This window comes from Brassica oleracea, chromosome C5 (assembly GCF_000695525.1).
Source record: "Brassica oleracea var. oleracea cultivar TO1000 chromosome C5, BOL, whole genome shotgun sequence".
In the NCBI taxonomy this organism is placed as follows: Eukaryota; Viridiplantae; Streptophyta; class Magnoliopsida; order Brassicales; family Brassicaceae; genus Brassica; species Brassica oleracea.
Genome location: NC_027752.1, coordinates 40,199,782 through 40,208,609, shown reverse-complemented (window position 1 = coordinate 40,208,609; position 8,828 = coordinate 40,199,782).

The following is an 8,828-nucleotide window of genomic DNA, read 5'->3' as shown; positions in this document are numbered from 1 at the left end:
CAATCTATTAATTTCAGAACACAATCCAATGACAATCACATTTCAACACTTTCAATCTATCTAACAGATCAAAGATAAACGGTTTACCTGTTTTGCAATGGAACTTGTCGCTAGGTGTAGTCCTCTGCTTAGACCTTCCAAGCATGTCTTCTGATCCCTACATCTCAACGCACAAAGAAAAAAACACAATCGAAATTAATCATCAGATAAAAACAAACACATGACACAGAATCATGAGACATAGCTTTACCTTTCGATTCGACCAATCATCAACACTCGCCATTTTGATTCTGCCGAGGAGAGCCACAGAGAGAGACGTCTCTGCTTTTCTTCGTCGACGAGCCGTCGAGGAGAGCCACCGTGAGATCATAAGGCAGTTGAGGCGGAGTCATCGAGGAGCCGTCGAGGAGAGCCACCGCGAGATCAAAAGCGCAGAGGCGGAGTCGTCGAGGAGCCGTCGCGGAGAGCCACCGCGAGATCAAAAGCGCCGAGGCGGAGTCCTCGAGGAGCCGTCGAGGAGAGCTAGAGAGATACGGAGCCGTCGAGGAGAGCAAGAGAGACGCGGAGCCGTCGAGGAGAGCCACCGAGAGATCAAAACCACACATGCAGAGTCGTCGATGAGCCGTCGAAGATCGCCACCGAGATATCAAAAGCGGAGAGGCGGAGTCATCAAGGAGAGATAGAGAGACGCGGAGCCGTCGAGGAGAGCAAGAGTGACGAACAGTCCACCGACGGAGACGCCGAGGAGAGCCAACGATCGAAACACATGCAGAGTCGCCGAGGAGAGATGGAGAGACAAAGTGTCGTGGAAGAGAGGGAGAGAGACGAGACGCCGAGTGATTCTTTCTCGAGAAAGAAAGAGAAGAACGCACAAAGGACACATGTCCCACAAGACCCGACTCTTTATGTCCCCTAGTAAGAAGCGCTTCTTCACATTAATGTTAATTTTCTTTTTTTTAAAAAAATCCTAATAATACTAAAAACTCCACTTAAGACACTGCGTTAATTATGGTCTAAGTGACATTGGTGTATTTTGTTTGGAAGTTAGCCTATGAATCCAAAAACCTGGGATCAAAACCCCTCAATGTCCCCTTTAATTTCTTTTTTGTATCTTATTGATACTATGACTCCATATAAATTTTTGCCTGGGTTCGCCCCTGCTTAGCGTTAGCTTACTACACAAAAAAGTAATAGAAACTGATTAGGGGTCGGATATTGATATAAGGTCTAATAGTTATTCCTTTTTAACATGATGTTTTGTATCATATATATACTTATATTTAGTTGGAAACGGCAAATTAAGTTATACATTTGTTTTTCAAATATGATGATTTGGTTATTGTGACCATGTGTAGATTTCTTCTTCAGTATACTATCACCGAAACAATAAAACGCTGTTTTTCCTTGGGTATTTTTCTGCTTTTGTGGGGTGGGTGGGCTTGGCTCCTAATTGCACTGACTTGTATTGTTTCTTTTCTTCAATGCCCCCAACAATCTACATCTTTAAACGTAGCTTCAAACAAGCGAATAAATATCTAGACCATTGTTTATTACTTTATTCACATCAAAAGACATGTGTGTTGTTTCTATTTGAGTTACAAATCATTTTTGTTAGATATTTTTGCTTAATTGTTATATTTTATATCTCCAGAAACTTTTTGCCAACGTCAAATTCTTAAAATCGAGTATAATCGACCTTTTTCGAGTGTATCTCCGTTTTATGTTTATTTTTTATAATTTGTTGCCAAACAACAGTTATGTTATTTCTAAATCCAGATAAACAACCAATTTATACAACAGATTTCATGTGTTAGACTCGTTTCTTGCTTATCTTGTATATAAGAAATAAGGCATGTAATAATATCATTTTTTCTCAAATATAAGATTGTATTTTAACACTTTTTTTTAATGGAGAATCCCTTCTGGACCAGAGATGGACACCCCATCAAACTACAGTTGATATTAAAATTTAGGGGCCATAGGCTAATGTTTCATGAATCAATTAGTTCATAATACAAAAAGAACATGAGTATTAGCAATCTGAAACTTTGGTGTCTACCAATCAAGGTAACATCCTCTGGGATTTAGGATACTTACCTAATTAAGGAGAAAGTTTTGTGTACAAAGTGCAATTTATCGTTAGTAGTCTATATTTAGGAATAACTTTGCATTCAATATGATATAATCAATGACTATAACTAAACATAAAAGGTATCGAAAACAAACTACTGAAAGAAATGATATAAACATACAAAAGCCTGTACGTTTAGTTGAATACATTAGTGGTATAAGAGCTTGTAACTATATCAATCAAACAAAGAAATCTCTTTTTGGATTCGGCTAATTTTGTTTCAGAGGACTTTAGTTTCTACTGGATCCTTTATTAATTACTACTATACATATAGTTATTTTTCCTTTGTTATCAAATATAAACGAACATAACTTCCACATTGTTTCGACTTTTAGAGAGATGACAAAATAAGTTATGATTAAAGAAAGTGCGTAAAATAACAGATAGAGACATTCACTACCTCACTTTTCATTGATTCATGCACTCCTTTCATTTTAATAGCTCTCTTCCAATCAAACTTCCTTTTCTTTCTGTCCCACTCCATATATCTTCTTCTTGTTTTAACTATTTTAAAAATATACTTGCATTCAACTTGTCCAATCAATGCATGCCGTTGAATATCTACCTATTTTAAGATTCCAAGTTAAAGGAAAAATAAATAAGATAAAGACTATTTCAAAATAAATAATATAGTACTCAATATAATTATTCCTATACTGGAGGAGAAAAAAACATACTTTGAGACTCTCAAAATAAGTGACACAAATTAATATACTTTTTAACAATTACATTATATGGATAATTATGAACAAACACTAAGTCTATATATTATCCTGATTTTATTTAGACAAGTAACATCACTTTAGCGCGGGAAAACCGAAAGTTGACGAAAATGGCATTTTAGGGCAACATTATTGCAGGAACTTTAATTTTAGTCCTTAGAATTTTTTATTATTATTGTTATAGTAAGGACATTGTTAAGAAACTTTATGTAATGTGATGATTATTGGTGGGACTTTAACATATCCGACAACTTCCTCTTCTGCGTGTAAAATAAAGATTATCCTTGATCCTTGTACAATTTTTCCTGCAAAATAACAACAAAAATTGCTAGCAGACTAGAGACAAGTGTAACACAATGTCACCTTCTTGAGATAAAAAATGGAACAGAAACAGCAACTCAAAAGTCTAGCAGACATCTAAAGATTGGTATCCTTCTGCAACATAACTTTACAATTTTGTTCACAATCAAATCTTTGTTGAGAGTACACGAATCATATAACCTAAAGTCAGCTTGCCCAGTTGAATATTAAAGAAAAGAGCTTACCCGTCGTTTGGTTTTGCTCATACTTTCTTCCTCTTTCTGAGGAGAAACATCTTTAGGACGCGGAGTTCTCTTGTACTTAGATTTTGTTGATCTTGAAGGCGCCATTAGCTAAGCCTCTTCTATACAACCTTTTCAAAACTGAAACCATGTTTAGTTTTACCAAAGATTCAAAACCCAATAGCACTATAAATCACAAAAGCTCAATCCTACATCTATCTGTTAATACAGCAAGCAGAAACCTAATTGATTCTACAATTGCTTCATCTATCAGTTTCAACAGTACTTCCGCTCAAACCCCGAAGAAATGATTAAGATATAGCTTTCTCCGAATTTGAAATCAATCTCCTTAAGCAACTCTAGGTTAGTTTATACTCGGCAAATTCGAATCACACGACCTGAAACCTCTCGATTTTAAGCTTCAAATTTCAAATCGAAAGCTCACAAATTCAAAGAAACAATGAATTGAGCTCAATTGTTTCAATATTTCATGAGAATAAACAAAATTAGAATTTTTTTATCGAAAACGGAGGAGAATCCAAGGATGTCGAGTCTGGAGACAACAGATCGGTCTTGTGTTGCGAACTAACCGAGAGGATTTCGTTTGCGGGATGAAATCGTCGGAACACCTATCTCCAAATGCTTCACCGTCGAGAGCGAAGCGAATCGGGAGAGGAAGAAGCACGACTTCAATCCGTGCTCACAAGCTGTCAGCTGGCACGTAAGGACCAAAAAAAAAAGTTCTTAGTTAAGGTCGTCCTTCATTTTATTGCTTATTTTTTATTTTCTTTTCAGCCCAAAATATCTAAGGACGCGGCCCAAGGACATCAATAATGTTGCCCTTACATATGGTGACTGATGATACTTTGTTATACCATTAACTAAAGAATAAAAGATTTTTTTAAAAATGAAGGTTCAAAACTGCCGCCATATGTACGATACCGTTAGTTAAAAGACACATCATCGTTTCGACACAAAAAGACACGGTGACGAAAACGTGTCCGTCTCACCATGGAAAATACAAAAACGTGGCAAGATTTGACGCGTTTATAACGGTCAATCAAAGTGCTTAAACCGACCGCACTCGATGAGTTGAAACTTTTGATTGCTTATTTTCTTTCTTTTAATTATGTGATAAACGGAATCCTTTAATATGACATCTTCTCTAATTATCGGTTTAACCCAAAACTATTTATTTACAGTTTCATAGAAAAACAAAAAGTACCATTTAGCTTACGTTTGCTTACTGATGCATATGAATTATGAAACGTTACTTCCTTGATCGAATTACAGTATGTTAAAGTTTACAAGTATCAAATTGAGTTTCCTTATGGTATTTTGGGTGGGATAAGATTTAAATAGTATAAAGAACACGTGAATCCTATCTTCGTTATTATTAAAACACTAGTGATGAATCCGCGCGCCCGTAGGTATGCAAATAAATGAAAAAAATAATATATTTTAAATATTTAATTTATTCTTAACTAAAAATAAAATTAATTTTGATATATAATTTTTTCATTATTTATTCTTTTGAAAAATATATATTTGAACTGATATTGTTCTATATACAATAGAACCTCTATAAATTAATAATGTTGGGACTTTAAAATTTTATTAATTTATAGAGATATTAATTTACAAAAGCTTTCCTTTTTAGTTTTTTTTCTATTTTTTTCTATTTTTATTAATAAAATAAAAAAATATTTGATTTTACCGTATATAAATTATTTAAATTTTAGAAAATTGATTTTCATATTATTTTATTATCTTATCGAGTGTATATTGTTATGTTTCATAGAATTGTTATGTGGTTTTCGATATAATTTGACTAAATATTATTAAAATATATTAAAATAATAATAAAAATAAAATTATTTTCATTGTGAATATAAAACCAACAATATAATGTTTAGTTTGTACTTATATAATATATATATAGAGATATATTATTAATTTATAATTTTAATGGAACTATATATTTACATGGGAGTTTTAAAAATATTATTATCTTATTATTTTATCGATTTGTGTCATATTTTACACCGGCCCAAGTTGGGAGTGACGAAATTTATTAATTTATAGAGGTTATTAATTTATCGAGTATTAATTTACAGATGTTTTGCTATATATGTTTATTCGGAAAAAAAATCAGGTGAGTAAACTTTTGTTTATTCAGTTTTATTTGTTTTTTGGTCTATTTATGTGTATTCGGTTTAGTTGGTTGATATGTTCTAACCAATTGGTCCTTGCTTGCCAACCGAACCACAAACCGATTAATGAAAACAGAGAACCGATAATTTTGGTTTGGTCGGTTTCGTTTGCTTAAGTTTGTACCACATGTCCATCGCTAAAACCCAGCGTCGTTGAAGAATGAGAAGTGTCATGTTTGCTACTGGCATTTTCGGGGAAAATGTTGATGTTGAAGAGAAATTATCTGATCTTTTGTTTGCATAAATCTTTAAATTTAGTTGCAGGTGAAGTAAACATACATGTTTAAATTAATCCCATTAGCCACAAGTATAGGTTCTCCTCAGGTTCGTACAATCTCTCAAACACCTAATTTGATTGAATTAGTATTTTATTTTCTAGAAGAAAAATTGGTGCCCGTTATGCTAATGGTCCAAGGTAATTTATTAAAGGTTGAGTTATTAGGGATTATTTGATCTTGGGACGACAATGAATTCCACAAATCCATATGTTGTATGCTTCCAGCTACTGAGAATCACTCAATTTAATGAAAACATTAATTTTTTTCTTGAAAATTTTGACCCTTTAGCTTGTCGATTTAATACTCGTTTAAAGCATGTTTTCGGAATGAGTTAACGTACATTGGAATTATAAAATGTCAACTGATGTAGATTCTATGCATTGTGCTCTTATCATACTCTGATTTTCCTGACTTGTGTACTCTTCCAAATTTGCCTTCACACAAATATTTTTGTGTTCATGTTAGCAGGTCTAGGAAGCAATGATGATTATGGCTTCGTCTTATCTCCGATAATACTTACGATAGTTATTTTGCCTTTTTTTGACATGTCCTCTGTAAATACACCTTCGATCTGACCTCTGTTGCTTGGAAAATACCAAAATTCCACATGCAAAAACCCATCTCGAAACTATTTTCTTCCTTCTCTTATTTACTCTGTTTCGTTCTCTCCACTGCTCTGACCTGTGTTTTCTTTAAGTCATACAACCATCACAGCCAAGCTGTGACCACACCCCACCTCACCCCCCCAACTCTGCCGTCACGCCATCGCTCACCATGACCTTACCACCACTTCTAAAGCGCCAGATGCAGCATCTCCAAAAAAATTTAAAACATATTATCTCCTACATTTTTGTTTCTTCTTCTTACCTGGGATAACTGAGAAGAATCATCAGACCGAGGATTGATAAGTAGCTGCAACAATCAAGTTCTTTTATCAGTTCAAATGTATATTAGATCAGACTCAATTGCAACAGAATCTTCAAAACAATGCAAATGTTAATGCAATTATGTTCATGTATAAGACCCGATGGAACCATGAATCATTCAAGTGTCACTACTGATTATTAGAGTTTGCTAAATGGAAAACTCATTGTAAATAATGTGTTCAAATATACTTATTGATGTTATTTAGGTTATATCTCAACTTTGTCGGTCCTTAAAACTGCACCATTGGAAGTATCTGTTGTTTTTAGCTGAGAGAATGCATCCCCCATAGCCATAGAAGAGTTGAGCTAAGTGAATTGCCAAGCCAGTACCTTCCAAATTTTCTTCATTTACCGTACAAATCATTGTTAATAAGTAAATCAACAAAGAGGGAAATGCATAAGTGATCATATGGTGTTTATTTTCAAATTACCTCCAAAGCTTTGTATTCATCATATATGAATTTAAGAATTTCCTCCTGAGATCTGTTGGTCTTCTCCAAATATTGCGTTGCTGATCTGATTTAGTTCATAGAAACAACATCACACATAGACATATGTCGCCAAACGTTTTTAGGACGGCAAGGGTCGGTGGTGGAGCCATTGTTTTTTTTTGCTGGAGTCTTTTTTGATGGGTGTGAGGTTGATGTTGGTGGGATAATGGGTTTTATAGCGATGTGTCTCAGAGCGAGATAAATATTTGGAAATAATAAAAATGTAAAACTACACATTTTTCAATTAGACGTTTAATGTAATATTTTCATTTATTATATTATATTTTTACTTAGTATTATTTTCTTAAATTTTATACTTACTTATTCTATTTTTTGCTTTTTTCAGATAGATGTAATATTTGGAAATAATTAAAATATAAAACTATACATTATTTAAGATATATATTTAATGTAATATTTATTAATATTGTAATGTTACCATTTCTTAAAAATATTTGAAAATAATTAAAATGTAAAACTATACATTATTTCAGATATATGTTTTATGTAATATTTCTATTTTTTAATTTTTTACATTTTAAAATTATAATAAATGTACATTTTATTATACATAATAAACATGGCATTATAACATTTTAATGGGAAATAAAATTACATTTTACGTATAATAAATGTACATTAATATACGTAATATTTACATATATTTAATTTTTACATTTTAAGATATAATTTTAATGTAGTATTTCCATTTTTTTAATTGTGCATTTACTTATTATTTTTTTGATGCAAAACTATACAATTTTTTGGTTTAATGTAGTATTAACATTTTTTTATATTATACATTACTTTTTAATGTAGTATTTCCATTTTTTAAATTTTAGTACTTACTTATTATTATTTTTTCATATATTATATATTTACATATTTAAATGTATATTTACTTATATTTAGTTTTTTACATTTTAAGATATATGTTTAATGTAGTATTTCTATTTTTTGAATTGTGTATTTACTTATTATTATTTTTTCGTATATTATATATTTAAATGTATATTTACTTATATTTAGTTTTTTACATTTTAAGATATATGTTTAATGTAGTATTTCTATTTTTTGAATTGTGTATTTACTTATTATTATTTTTTCGTATATTATATATTTAAATGTATATTTACTTCTAATTCGTAATTACATTTAATTTACATATTTAAATTATAATAATGTGATTTAATGTAATAAGATAATAATAGTAATGATGCCACGTGACTTCTTTTTGAATAATGGTTCTATGCTGAAGTGGACGTTCTATGGAGCCTTAAAAGGTTCATTTTATTAGTATAGACTAGGGATTAACCCGGGCTACGCCCGGGATTTTTAATTTTTTTCTAATTTAAGTTGTTAAATTATTTATATTTATGTTATGATATATATTTATATAAATGTTAAGATGCATGTCATAATTAAAATTTATTTTTAAATTTTAACACGTTAAATTAACATATTTTTTACTATTTTATTATTTTTTTGTAATTTTGTTGGCTATCTAGTTATCATATTTAGCAAA